Genomic DNA, 15,647 nt, shown 5'->3' with positions numbered 1-15,647 from the left:
GCACTAAGATGAATCCTTACAGAGTTCGTTTTCAAACCTAACTTAAAGTGGTGTAGGAGGTACTCAAGCAGTTTTTGTGTAGGACAAATAAAGGGATATGGGATTTTGCCTACACACCAGATGGCAAACTACTGTCAGTTAAAAGAACAACACCTCTTAGTGGAGTCTTTTCGGGAAGTAAGCAAAATTCAAGAGATACCCTTGGGTAGATCCAAGTTTCTTTATCATTTTTTATTCCGCTTATCATACTTCTAAGCAGTGTACAAAAATATAAAATCGGGGGTAATACATACTTGTGGGTCAAGACCGACTTACAAGAAACATGAGGCTGGGGGGGAGAACTCCACTGGTAGATAGAACAGTGAGTTTCAAGTTTATTAGGATTTTATATACCGCCTATCAAGGTTATCTAAGCGGTTTTTACAATCAGGTACTCAAGCATTTTCCCTCTCTGTCCCGGTGGGCTCACAATCTATCTAACGTACCTGGGGCTAAGGAGGATTAAGTGACTTGCCCAGGGTCACAAGGAGCAGCCCAGGGTTTGAACCCACAACCCCAGGGTGCTTAGGCTGTAGATCCAACCACTGCGCCACACACGCCACAATTAAGGTGAGTACAATAGAGAGGGATCCTGTCTGAGAGAAACTTTAGAGAAAAGGGTTCATACATCAAAGGCATCTTTGAATAAGAAGTTCTTCAACTTTGATTTAAAGCGGTCTAGAAGGGGTTCTTCTCTTATATGGATTGGTATAGAATTCCACAGTTGTAGGCAGTTATTGAAAAAATAGAAGATCTAAGGAATTAAATGAAGGCCAGACTGGAGGTTGGGATGCAAAAAGGAACCATCGTTTTGCATGATGAGAGTAGGTAAATGCTCCAGCCTCCATGGTTCTTCAAAGGACAAGTCCAGAAAAAGAAAGAACGAGCCAATAAGGAATGAGTTTCAGCAAAGTATGAGAGGAATTGGAGGATATGAATACAGAAGGCCCTTCCTCAGGTCAGAATACAGGCATCTTATACTAGCTTGACATGTGATATGAACCTGGAACAGAACTGGGGGTCCTTATTATGATGAGTGTCAAAAAATCCACCAAGGGGGTACCCAACTCTCGGAAGGTCTTGCAGGTCATGCTCATGTTGAGCGACCACTCATGCAGTTGCAACTCTGTCTGCCAGGTTGTTTTTCCCTGAACGGTAGGTGGCTTGGAGGACCATTCTGTGAAAGAAAGCTCACTGCTATATCCTCACAGCTTCCTGGCACAAGGAGTATGATCCCATATCATCCCTGCTTGTTCATATATAACAATGCAAACTGGTTGTCTGTTTGAATGAGAATAATTTGATTTTGTAGCCGATCTCTGAAAGCCTTTAATGTGTTCCAAATACCCTTAGCTCCAGAAGGCTGATGTAGAGATCTGTCTCCTGAACCAGCCATAGCCCCTGGTGAACTCCACATGAACTCCTGATCTAAAGTTGGATTCATCTGTGAGGTTGAATTTAGAATGGAAGTCCTGTAGTAAGATTGGACTGAATTGTCCACCACAGAAGAGATTTACTCAATTCTAGAGGGATCTAGATGACATCCACTAGGTTCCATTACCTGAGACCACTGGGAAGCTAGGATCCACTGGGCCTCTCTCAAATGGAGATGTGTCATGAGTGTCATATGCATTGTGGAGGCCACGTGGCCCATCAATCTCAACATGTGCCAAGCTGTGACCTATTTGCTACTTTGAACTTGTGATTCCAAAGTCATTAAGGTCTCTGCCCTCACTTGGGGCAGGTAAACCAAAGCTTAGGGTGTTGTAATGACTATCTTCCAATGGGCCAAACAGTTAATGAAGAATACTACTGTTACTTGCTGCGCCGATTAAAGGAGGCATTGAAAGAAAAAAGGAGGGGAAAGCTGCGGAAAGGAGTTCTCTTTTTGCAAGACAATGCACCTGCTTGCAGTGTGTCAAGCAGGGTTCTATGTACTCCAATTGTTGAACAGCACGTAGGTGGGAGTTGGGATAGTTTATAATGAATCCTAGCAGCTCAATCACCCAATTAGTTCTTCACATGGACTCTTCTGCCCCTTTCTGAGATGTGCTCTTAACCAGCCAATCATCCACAAAGGGAAACATATACACCCTTAGCCTACATAGAAACACTGCTACTACCTCTAGACTTTTGGTAAATACCTGGGAACTGACATGCAGCCAAAAGGCAGAACACAGTATTGTTAGTGGTATTTCCCTATTCAAAATCTGAGATACTTCCTGTGACTGGGAAGTATCAAAATGTAGGTGCAGGCATCTTTCAAGTCCAGACACCACAGCCAATCTTTTTCCTGAATCATGGAAAGAAGGATACTCAGGGAACTCGACTTGAACTTTTCTTTGACAAGGAATTCAGTGGAGTGTATGCCTAGTAGCGCTATAGAAATTATAAGTAATAGTAGTAGTAGAATTTGTTCAGGGCTTTTAGGTCTAGGATGGGATGAAATCCTCCTATTCATTTGAGCATAAGGAAGTACTTTTGAGTAAAATATCTTACTGTCTCTCCCTTGGTGGCTTGGGCTCAACTGCACTGACCTGTAGAAGGGTGGAAATTTTCTGTTTCTGTAGAGATGCTGCTTCTGCAGAAAGCTGATGAATGATGTTCTCAGTGGGCAAATTGGAGATCTCTGATGCTAATTCTGAGTGTAATAGAGATGGACTACTTGAAGAACCCATTGGTCATAGGTTACAAGGGGCCACCTTTGATGAAAAATTTGTCTGGAGCAGTTACTTAGACTGCAGCTATGCTCTTCTGGAGTCAGTCAAATGCTTACCCTTTGTTTTGACTGGGGAGCCAGCCACTGGGACTTCTACTGACTGGGCTGGCATGGATAAGAACGTGGAAGCTGAGACTGCTAGGCAGAGCAGGCAAGAGGCAGATACCTACACCTTTGAGAGTAGTTGGAATACCTTCTAGACACACTGGAAGCCTCCTAGCAGAAGAGGTTGCATCTGCAGGCTTCTGAGACAGGAACTGGATTGTATCAGTGCGTTTTTTTATGAGGTTAGTGACCTACTCCACCTTGTCCTCAAAAAGATTGTCTCCACAGTACGGAATGTTTGCTAACCTCTCCTTAACCACCAGTTCTAGGTCAGACAGGCAGCCATGAGAGTCTGCGTATCACCACCCCATAAAGGAGTTTGGATACAATAACAAAATAATTGTAAATGCTCCTGGCCAGATATATCCTACACTGCAGCTGCTTAATGAAGCTATGCAGTCTGCTCCAGAGAGAGAGAGAATCTGCAAGAGTTAGCATACTGTGTATCAGAGACTTTAAGTAGATGATCATGTAAAGCCGATAGAACTGGATGTGGTAAACTAGCATTGAGGCCTAAAAAGTTTTCCTCATAAAACAATTCTAGATTCCTGGCCTCTTTAACTGTGGGAGTGATGAGTCCTGGAACTCTTAGCTCGTTTGAGAGCAGATTCGAATGGTGATGCAGTTGGACCCTCTTGAATTTGTGAGCCTTCTGGATGCAGTACTGCGTATACTCCTTATACACCATATTAGGTGTGACCTGCACTGAGAGCAGTTTTCCAGTTCTTCATCAGTGTGTCCTTAAGGATAGGTTCACAACCCCATCCTTGGGAAGAGACTCAGTCTATGACAAACAAAATCTCTGCCCTAGACTCCTCCTCCATCTCCAACTTAAATGAGATGGCCAAAGTCATCTTCTTGACAAAACCAGTAAAAGAGAGAGAATCAGGAGATTTCCTTCTCTCTTGAGGAGGTGACTCCATATGAGTTCTCCAAGAAGTAATGAGGGTCTTCCTCTGAATTCTATAATCAGGTCCATCAGACTCTTTTCCAAAATCAGAATGCCTCAGCTCAATGGATCTATGACCATGCCTCAAAAGGCACCAGGGTACAGTCTTATCCTCTGACTTTGGGGAAGCTTCTTCCCCCAGTGTTGAAGATGGTACTGCATAGGTCAGTGCTGACACCAATACCTCTCAGGGCTCCATAACTGAGGATCACTCCACAGACCTAGTCTGGGCCTCAGGGAGATGTGTGAGCTGAGCCTCAACTGGCACAAGCACCCACAATACTTGAACAGAGTAGAATCTGCACCAGCACCTCTCTGAGCACAGATCGGTATTATTCATGAAAGGCAGTAATTGGCAAAGGCTGGAAAGCTGAGACAGGGACAGGGACAGCCTAAGAAGGAGTCAGTGCCTAACAGCTCAGAGACCGACGCACTGGTACCTCAACCAAAGAGGAGGAGCTATCCTTCCGATGCCAGCATTTCTCGGGTATCAACAATGCTGATGGCCCAGACTGATGCTTGTGCTTCTTGAGCTTCCCCTGACACTCAGCATTGCAGTCCTTCAGTGCTGATGAGGATAATGTCAAACCAATATACACCCTCGGTGCCCAATATCAAAAGATGAAGACCTCCTCAATACTGGTGCACTCTCAGTGTGTTGCAATATCTTGGCAGTCATTGAGATCAATGCTTCCAGTTCCAGGGTTAATTGGCCTGGACTTCGAAGAGCTAAAAAGTCTCTCCTGTTAAACCTGCCATGCCCTCTGTGCCCTCAATTGCATTTGCAAATAAAGAGAACAAGATTTTGGATCATGATCAGGTCCAAAGCACCCTAAGCACCAAGAATGCAGGTCTATGACTAAGATCACCCAGTTGCACTGGGTGCACTTCATGATGCCACTGGGCATCTTCTTGGACATCCCTCTATGTTCAAGTACAAAAAACTGGTGAAAAATAAGAACATAAGAATTGCCGCTGCTGGGTCAGACCAGTGGTCCATCATGCCCAGCAGTCTGCTCACGCGGCGGCCCTCTGGTCAAAGACCAGCGCCCTAACTGAAAGTAGCCCTACCTGCGTACATTCTGGTTCAGCAGGAACTTGTCTAACTTTGTCTTGAATCCCTGGAGGGTGTTAACAGCTGAAAAACTAAAGAAATACAAAGGGAAAAAATGTTTAAAAAAAAAAAATTTTTTGGAAGGGCAATAATGACAAAATCTGAATGGAAAGGCATTGAAATCACTCAAAAATATGCTGAGGTGAAAGAACAAAGAGACATACCCTCCCTGCGCCACAGAAAAATGAACAATGATCAATCCATGCAAGCACAGTGCGGCGCTGCTAGAAAACTTCTATCTATAACTTGCTAGCAAGCATCCGTGCCAGGCTCCATCACATGATGTCACCCCACCGTGAGAATATGCTTGTCCTGGGAAAAACATTATTTGGCTACTTTGAGCACATATTAAATACTGTATATTCCTAGAAGAAACTGCTGTAATGTAAGCCTTTATTATATATAATTATTAATTTGAAAGTGAACTGTTATTCTATCATATAAACAACTACAAATACAAACAATATTCTATCATATAAACAAACAATATTTTATCATACAAACAACTACAAACAATTCAACTACAAACAATTCAAAACACAGCCCTGAGACTCGTCTACTCATTGAGGAAACACGAGCACATTACAGAGGCATACCTCAACTCATACTGGTTTCCAATTCCAGAAAGAATACTATTTAAATTCTACTGTATACTATTCAAAACTATAAACGGAGACAGCCCAACCTACCTGAACAACCGCCTCATCCAAACTCCCTCAACCAGGCATAGAAAAACTCACACCCCATTCACACACCCTCCAATCAAACAAGGTAAATAGAAAAAACTATATGATGGCCTCCTAGCCACTCAAGCAGCAAAACTAGACAATCAAATCTCCAATCTACTGATAACAACCCCAGACTATACTCTTCAAGAAATCCCTGAAAAAATCTTAACACTACGAGTACCTTCCGTCCTCTCATCTTCTTCCGGACCCCCCCCCCCCCCCCCAAATCAACCTGATCTACTCTTTACTCACTCTGGAAATGACCAGAGATCTTCTTTTGTAACCTACCTTCTATAACTCTTTTGTAATCCGCCTTGAATCACAAGGTAATGGCAGAATAGAAATTTCTAATGTAATGTAATGTAATATAGCATAATGGGCTCTACCTACTATACATCTACAAATTATTCTATTCATTTATTGCATGTATAACATGCTGCTCTGAGGGACTGTGGGACAGCAACATGAGACTATTTGCTAGATACTTTGACAGCAGGAACTGAGAAATAAAAGGGGAATGATGGGTGGGTGTTCTACTTATGTAGATTACCTAGAGAAAATATGATTAATCTGGGAGGAATACAGGTTTAAGATGCTGCTAGAAACTCAGGATTTGATATTTCTGGAATAGTTGGAGTGAGGGTAGGTAGATAATTATGGGAAGTAGTAATTCAAACTATTTTCTTTTCCACTTATCCAGTCTACATATTAGTTTTATCTTGCTAGAGAAGGTCAAACTAACCAATCCACTTGACAGGAATGGCATTTTTCAATGAATGAAAATGACCTGTGTGGCCTCATATTGTAAATAATTTTAACTGGACCCATAATGACTGACAGATCAAATTTCTTATTATTGTCTGTTGTGTGCAGTAAGCAAAACTTCCAGAAGAAAATTAATTTTCACTGGGGTTGTTTTTTTTTTTGGGGGGGAGGAAGAAGCAGAAATTCTGTATAGAACGCTGGTCTCAACAGCCGCCTAAGAAGCGGCTGAAAAATGTCGGAGGGGGTGGACCAGGCAGACGCAGCCATCATGGGTCCTTGCCGCAAATCCCTGCGTCTGCTGGGTCCACCCCCTCCGACGTAACTTACTTCTTCTGGAACAAAGCCTGGAGTCATCATGGGACCTTCCTGCACGCGGCTGACGACTCTGCTCCAGAGCTAGTACGTCAGGGTGGGGTGGATTGGCAGCCGGCAGCTACATTCATCGCGAGAAAGGAGCAGGACTGCTGGAATGAAAGAGTGGTGCAGGGAGAGAAAGGGGGCAGGGTGAAATGGAAGAGTGGTGCTGATGGAATTGATGTACAGGGAAAGGGGAGAGAGACATAAGGGGGAAGGATACTAGATGGAATTGGATTGGAGGGAAAGAAAGGGGGCAGATGCTGATTGAAGAGGGGTGGATGGAGAGAGAAAGGGCAGACATTGGATGGTAGAGGGGGAGCCTATGCTGGATGGAAGTGCAGATGGGAGAGATAAGGGAGCAAATGCAGGAAGGAAATGGGAGGAGAGAAAGAGGGGAGCAGATGATGGAAGTGGACAGAGAGAGGAAAATTTACTAGATGGAAGGGGTAGAGAAAGAGGAAACATGATGGAAGGAGGGGAAAAATAAAAGGAGGATACATGATGGGGGGAAAGGATTGAGTTAGGGAAATATTGGAGGGAGTGAGGGAAAGAGGTAGAGAGCTGTAGGTAGACAGTAAAAAACGAAATTGATGAGAGTGTAGTAAGAATGCAATCTAGATGGATGCAGAAAATAAATTGAAAAGGAAAATGAGGGAAGAAAGGGATTGCAGAAGAGAGGTGTGGGAGGGAAGGAGAGGAGAGAGATGCCAGACCAATGGGGTGAAAGGAGAGATGGAAGGGGGAGGCATACAGTTTCTGGAAGGGGCATAGAAGGACAGATGATGCCATATAGGGGCAGAGAAATGGCACACAGTGGATGGAAGGAAGAGAGTTACAAGAAGATGAGGAAAGTAGAAACCTTAGAAGACAAAGGTAGAAAAAAATTTTCTATTTATTTATTGCTTTAGGAGACATGTGTCACTGTTTCTGTGGTGTTGCATTGTATGCAGAGTCCAGCTTCTTGCTGGTTCAATTTAACCTTTGTCTATGTATTTCTATTTTATCCCCCCTTTTATAAAACTGTGGTGTGGATTTTAGCCATGGTGGTAGCAGCTCTGATGCTCAGAATTCTATGAGCGTCAGAGCTGTTACCACCATGGCTAAAATCCACACTACAATTTTGTAAAAGGGGGAGGGGTTAGTTTGTGATGACATATTCCATACTAGGCGAAGGTGTTTTCTGTGTTCTGTGTGTTTGAAAGACATGGTTTTCTGATAGGATTGACTGTGTAGGATTGATCTGTACTAGTCTGGCTTGTTTAGTTTTACAATGGGTGTATTGATGTACTGCTCACTGCATATGTAAGATGCTGTCTTTTCCTAGGTACTCATGTGTGACATGTGGCTTGTTACTAAAAATCATGTTTTTCGTACAGATGGGGGGGGGGGTGCCAAAAAATGATGGGCCTCGGGTGTCACATATGCTAGGTACGCCACTGAGACACAGTTTCAAAGCTAGTCCAAGAAACAGAATCTTCTGCAGGTAGATTAATAACAGGACGTAAGCCCATATCAAGATCCTGTACAATCCATACTGCTTTCAATTGAAATCCATCGAAGTTGGCCATAAATCATGAACTGCAGTTTCAGGGGCAATTAACTTTGTGACAATAGGAAATAATTCTTCAGTTTTATTTGCTACTGATTCAATCTTACAATTATAATAATCTTATTTAGTACCAAGAGTTGCTTCTTCATATGATTCCATCCTTTGAATATTGGACCTTTAAATCTTCTGCTAATACCTTGTTTTCCCTGAGCACTCATTTCATCCTTTGGTTGTGCAGTGGTCATCCCTATTTACTAATCCACCACACTGTTTGACCTTATTTCTTCTTTTTTAATGTGTGGCACATATTTTACCTGGGCTTCCAATACAAGGTGGGATAATTTATAAATGCTCATTTCCATGAGTAAATTACTTTGTTAAACCAGCACAAATGGTTTTGAAAATTACCCCGTGTATTTATTTGCTTGGTATTGCACTGAATGTACCATTACAAAAACTCATATTTAACAAAACTAAAATATAATTTGCCTTTCTGCAATATTTATAGATAATTCTTAACTGTTTCTATGGAGAATGTTATCACAGTTTGCCTTTCTGTAGTTTTCAGTGAGTAAGGCTGTAAAAAAAAAAAAATAACTCATTTGTATTAAACATTTGGCATGAACAAGTATAATATTAATATAAGCTCACGTTTACCATTACAAAATAGTCTTGCTCTAAAACAAATCAATAGGTAGGGAGAACGAGAGGGCACTCTCTAAAGTTGAAAGGGGATAGATTCCGTACAAACGTAAGGAAGTTCTTCTTCACCCAGAGAGTGGTAGAAAACTGGAACGCTCTTCCAGAGTCTGTTATAGGGGAAAACAACCTCCAGGGAGTCAAGACAAAGTTGAACAAGTTCCTGCTAAACTGGAACGTACGCAGGTGAGGCTGAACTCATTTACAGCACTGGTCTTTGACCTGGGGGCCGCCGCAAGAGGGGACTGCTGGGCATGATGGACCAGTGGTCTGACCCAGCAGCGGCAATTCTTACGTTCTTAATAAAATGTCCAGTGTTAATGAATATTTATCTATATATAAGCACACAAATATAAAGGATACATATGGTGCAAAATAAAAACTTACATTTGCATTAGACATAAATAAGGTAGGATGGAATAAAGTTTGAATTATTTTGACTACAATGATAACATCATTACTAACGTACAAAAGAAAAAAAAGTCTGGAATAACTTGTAAGTTTCATGGCTCCATATAATTTTCTTCTTGGTTGAGCTGGGAACTTTTCAGCAGTCCCTTGTACATAAATAAAAGGGTGGAATTCTATAACTGGGAATCTTCTATAAAAATACACAGCAGTCTTTAAACTAAAACAGCTGTCTAACAGCAAAAATACACACCTGCAAAATAGGCATGAGCACTTATGCTCGCCACTGAGCAGGCATAAGAGTACGAACTTAAGTGCAGGAGATACGTTAGTGGCTTATAATATGAGGGGGTGTTGAAACGTTCTCAGCCCAACCAAGAAGAGAAATGACGTGGTTATGGTTCAATCAATGATCTGAAACAATGTCAAAACATAGAATTTTGTTTCTGCAAATTTGGCACTTAACAAAATAAGATAACACTCTTTTTAGCTAAAGTAGCAAAATAATGCTCAAAATTTAGGAAGCTGGTTGATTGGGCTGAGAACTTTTTAGCACCCCCTCATCTTCTATTACCACCACCCCCCTTCTTATTAGGCTTATTGCCAACCGCGGCAGTAAAAGCTTTTCATGCTCACAGACTTCCAATGAGTGTCAGAGCTATTACCGCCATTGCCAGCGATACAAAAGCCTAACGCGGCTTCATAAAAGGGGGCCTAAGTTATATATTACTACTACTATTATTTCTATAGCACTAACAGACGCATGCAGCGCTGCAGAGAGTCACAAAGAATAAGAAAACGGTCCCTGCTCAAAAGAGCTTACAATCTAAACAGGATGTCATGATTACAATTAAGGGGAACAGTTAATCACCAGGCTGGGTTGGAGGGCAAAGGAGTAGTCCTGCCCAGATTCCACCCATATATATGTCTACTTGTAAAATATGGGCTATGTAAGATACATATATATTTTCAGAATAGTGCTTAGGAGGATTTTTGGCATGTCAGTGTGTGCGTGTGTGTACACATGAGTGTAACTGGTGCACACTTTTTTTGAATTGCCTTGCATGTGTGTCCAATGGCTTTCAACTATAATTTTTTGTAAAGGAAATAAACACAATGCCAAAAATATCAATGCAAAGCATACTACCTTGCATATTATTTCATTTACTCCTTGCTCCCACCCCTTTTACACTAGCAGCTGCCACATGGCCAAATCCCCAAAGCCATTTAAATCCCTATGCGCTTTGGGGCAGTTACTGCAGCAGCCACCACTATCGAGTTTGGTAAAAGAGGAGGTTATTTTCTTTATTGCAGATCTTAACAAAAATCAATTTATAATTTAAAGATAATCTTGGGATCAGCATAAAATTAGCATGCCACTGATGTCTGTAAAATCAAATATCAGATTGCAACTCAGATTGAGTTCTCTTGTTGAAATGACTTAGGGCTCCTTTTACACAGGTGCGTTAGGGCCTTAATGCGCGGAATCGCCACACACGCTAGACCTTAACGCCAGCATTGCGCTGGCGTTAGTTCTAGAAGCGTAGCACAGGTTTAGCACGCGCTAAAATCCTGTGTGCGCTAAAAACGCTAGTGCACCTTAGTAAAAGGAGCCCTTGGTTAAATGAGTTGGGAGGGGATATAAAATAAGGGAAAAATTCCCTGATGGTTTTTAATTAAGTCTTATGGAACTTGATCCCAAACATGGTTCCATATAAAGTGGAAGGCCTAAGGAGGAGGAAGCTGCTGGGCCAAAATAAAACAAACAAACAAAAAAATAAAATCAATTCACAAATAACGTTCAGCTTCATCAGACTTCAAAATCTTTGAAAAAAATCTGAAGGTAGATTTTCCTTCCCCCACCCTTAAAAATAAAGAAAGGCTTTTGGAATGTTGTTAGTGTAAATATTTAAACTTTTAATACACAAAGATATGAAGTTGCCTATAACAAATACAAGGGATCTTCAAAAGGTTTCTTAACTTTTATTTTTTAAACACTATTAAATGTCTCAAAAGCATTACCTGCAAGGTGAGCTGACTAGTCACATGACATTCTATGACACACCCTCTTATCACTTCTCCCGCCCCAAACATTTCCTGTGAAAATATGAAAGTGTGGAAACTTTTTGAAGAATCCTCATATATACAAATATGAAAAAGAATTCTTTTAGAATCCTTATATATATATACAAGAGTATAACTTTTATGATATATGGCTCCTTTTATCAAGGTGCGGTAGGGGTTTAATGCACGGAATACCGCGTGTTAAACTGCCTGCTGCGCTAGTCGCTAACGCCTCCATTGACGAGGCGTTAGTTTTTTGGCATGCCGCAGGGGTTAGCGCGTGATGAAATGTCCGACGTGCTAACCCCGCTAGCGCACCTTGATAAAAGGAGCCCATAGTACAAATATATCCACTCCTAAATGTATTTTCCCTTTAATCGTAAACCAGGAATAGCTACACACCAAAAATATATAAATACATTGCTCAACATATTGTTAAGAACTCCTATTACCTTGTATTATCCCTTTAAAAACTATGGAGTACTCTCTAAAAATAACACAAAGAACACTTTAATTATACACCATGCAAGGCCCTTCTTTTTGAAACATAATTTTTAAGTCCTTTTTCTGTTTCCAATAACGTACAGATATAGTGGGAGTTTGGGTTTTGTTACTGTGTACATTAAATACTTGCATGAACAATGACATTGCACTTCCATGTATGGAACTACATTCTTGCAGTGACATCAGCAGCCCACATTCCACCTGTCAAAATACTACTGGAATCAATTAAGAAACATGTAAAAAAAAAAAAAAAAAAAAAAAAAAACCCCTTCAGAATTACAGTAGTAGTAGTAGTTGTTGGTTTGGGTTTTTTTAAATGTGACTTCTTAAGGTAAGTGATTACAAGGTTCATTTACAATAACATTCTAAACACAAAATTGTATGGCAGTCATACTTTGAATCACAGGCTACTGAAATTTTTAAAACTTGAAACATCTGAGTGAGAAAATCTTATAAAATATTTAATTTTCTGCTAATCAAACAAAACATTTCTTACCATTCAGCAGAAACTTTTTTTTTTTTTTTCTTTTATTGGTTGGGGTTTATCACAATATACACAGCTCGACAAACCGTACCTCTGTTCAAGTTTCACTTAAGAACAACTGACTAAAACACAGCAATGACAATTTCCTTGTATAATCTTATATGTAAAAAAAAAAAAGAAAAGAAAATCCCGCATCACATTAAAATCTATACGGAGTAGAAAACCTAATAATGTGCAATATACATTTAACAATAAAAATTCTAAGCACTATACATGAAAGCACAAATGCATTTTAAAAAAAAATGAACACTAGTTCTGAAACACCTTTTTATTCAGAAGTCCGGAGACTATAGGATTGGTTCACCTCTGTACAATCAGAACACCTGCATACTTCGGAATAACTTCCATCTGTGTCCCTGAATGTATGAAGGAAGCAGGTGTTAAAGAGTTCTCTCCGTAACAAAGTATGGCTTTTAAGTTGTTGCTGCCTGATTTGTCCAGAGGGAAACAGAGGAAGGTAAACATCAGTGATACTAGTCAATGTGTTGGCTGCAATTAGTGGAAAGTAGTGACCAAATTATTTTAAGAAAGCATTTCACTGGATTTCAATTTAGTGAATGGCCTAGAAAATCAGCAATATGGCAGCCCACTAGTTTAAAAGTACTGCTTTTTCTTCTTTATGGAGATGTTTGTCAAATTAAAGCAAAAATTAAACCAAAAAGCTACGCACCCTCTTAAATAATCTGTTAATGAAAAAAGGATTGTTAAGATAAGGCCAACTGCATGACTTATTTTCTTTACATGTTAAAGATTCACGGACTTTGTATAACTCGTTGTCTTTCTGTCTTTGCTCTTACAAAGAAGCAGTTTTACCCTCCCAAAAAAATCACAAATGAATACATACAAAAAGCATAGTTTACACAGCTCTCTTCCCCTATGCTTCTGAACAAATATTAATGAGTGCCTGTATAAACCTACTGAAAGAACAATGATCATCAACTATGCTATGCAATAAAGGAAAAAAAAATCTTCCTATACAGTATAGTCTCTTACGTAATGTACACAAAACAATGTAATGAAAAGATGCTAAATGTATATAGTATTCCTGGACAAAATGGCTCTACTACAGTATAACAATCAACAGCTCTTCAATATGGACAAAGATATTCATTATATTCTAGCTTCCTCTCTCCCCAAAATGTAGTAAAGATACACTTTAAAAGGCAAGGCAAACACTGTTTTATAGTAACTACCTGTTAGAAAGTTTCTGACTATATTCACCAATGTGACTGCCAAAGCAGAATTCGATCAGCAAAGAAAAAAAGTTGGAATAGGCATATGCCCAAAATCTCCCTCCCTCCCCCCAACAGTTCTGCCTTTTAAAGATAAACATAAAGCTAAAATAGTCCAAGGAAAGGGAAAAAAGAATGCAATTATCACTGTTATCCCCAGAAATAAAAGGCTGAAAAAAAAACCCGTACAAATCTGATTTATATTTTTATGTAAATAGGACTTTAAGATCTCAAACAAAGAGGTGTCTCGTTATACTGAGAGCATTAAGCAGCTCCTAAACTAATTGGCAAATAGAAACAAAACCAAGTAAATAGATGATGATATATGACTGGGCAGATGCAGCTGGATAAAACAGAAAAGAAAAGCCCAGTTAGGGAGAAAACATACAGGGAGGGAAGTTTAACAGAGTGAAAGATATTTCTTAAGTTAAAACTGGAGAAAGAGGAAAAATAATCTCTTTTCAGTTCTTAAAAAAGATATATAAACAAAATGCACTCCAATCCCCCCCCCCCTCCTCCCTAAAAAATCATGATGCCAAAGTGTCAGGTCACACCCTTAAATAACTGAAAGAAATAAACATTTGTCAGAGGTTAGGCCTTAAAAGATTTTCTACATTTTAAACTAGAAATGAATCTGACAAACTTACGTACATAATTTAAAAAGCAACAGAAAGAGAATAAAAGATATTGGTGTGGGGAAGGTTAAAACAGGGATTTCTTTTCTCCTCAAAGTTGACTGGCCTACCTTGTCCCCAAGATCTGAGTCTCTTCTCATAATCGGAGCCTGCCTGGAAGTACAGTATGTGTGGTAATGACTGCCTGCTTCCCTAATGAATCCATGTTCCTGCTCTTGATGTTGTGTATAGACACACAGTGCAACCTACCTTACAAACCACAGAGACGGGAGGGAGGGGAAGGGGGAGGGGGAGAGAGAGAGTGTGTGTGTGTGTGTGTGTGAGAGAGAGAGAGTGAGAGAAAGAGAGAGAGAGCGAGGCGTGCGCGTGCGTGCGTGTGTATGACAGAGACAGAGAGAGAGAAGCAGGCAGACAAAGCCCTCCTACCAGACAGCAGACAGCCCTCCTTCCTCTGTCTAGCAAGCAAAATACTAACTCTGCTTATGCAGCAACAGGTTCAGCACTGCTCGACTAACATAATAGAAAAGATATATACGAGGAAAACTTGAGAACAAACACCAGTGCAACTACCCCCACATTCCTTATTTCTCCTTTAGCAAGAGGAACACATTGTTACACCCTGAATACATTTAAGTATCATAAATAAATGTGTTCTGTTCGTGCTAGATTAGAATGTCAGCTCTGTAGTATATAGCCATTCTATCCAGTAACATTATAGCTATAACACCACGTGGGTAGAGTGTAAATGTATCAGTTTATACAGACAGTCAACACAAAGCCCACTGATAATTTCAAAGTGATGAGACTTGGGTATCTCAAGATAGGATTCCCCCAAGACAATAAGGGACAAAAAGAAAACTGATCTATCGGAGGAAGAAGTCTTTATAGTACAGAATGGTTGGTTTGTTTTTCCCTGCCAGAATGAATTGCTAGAAAATGTATGGATGGGCTGCCTCAGTCTATTCTAAAGCTATAAAATACGCTGGTATATCTGAACAGGTGCAATACATGTAGCACATAGTATTACAAAGATAGAAATACATGCTGTTAAATAAAGAAAAAAAAACAAACAACTGGGTCTGTTTCAAACTGGAATAAAAAAAATTATGACCAGAATCCTCTATTAAGAAGAATCTCCTATTCTTTGCCTTTTATCAAAGTACCAATGGCTATTACTATACCAAAGTGCTAGATGTTAAAAAAAAAAATCCATTTTCCAAAAATTACATTTATACA

The 15,647-nt window shown here is 40.1% G+C and overlaps 1 protein-coding gene across 7 annotated transcripts in view; it reads right to left on the bottom strand.

Moving 5' to 3' along the window:
• ZBTB20 (zinc finger and BTB domain containing 20) overlaps window positions 1-14,706 on the bottom strand; it is a 1,614,058-nt gene extending 1,599,352 nt beyond the window's left edge. For all 7 annotated transcript variants that reach the window (XM_033940835.1, XM_033940838.1, XM_033940833.1 and 4 more), the window contains exon 1: window positions 14,522-14,706. The gene's annotated coding sequence lies outside the window, so the exon portion shown is untranslated. The remainder of the gene's footprint in view (window positions 1-14,521) is intronic.
• Window positions 14,707-15,647: the final 941 nt, after the last annotated feature.

This window comes from Geotrypetes seraphini, chromosome 4, assembly GCF_902459505.1.
Source record: "Geotrypetes seraphini chromosome 4, aGeoSer1.1, whole genome shotgun sequence".
NCBI lineage: Eukaryota > Metazoa > Chordata > Amphibia > Gymnophiona > Dermophiidae > Geotrypetes > Geotrypetes seraphini.
Note: the sequence above shows the minus strand (reverse complement) of the source record. Positions and strands in the feature narration are given on the sequence as shown.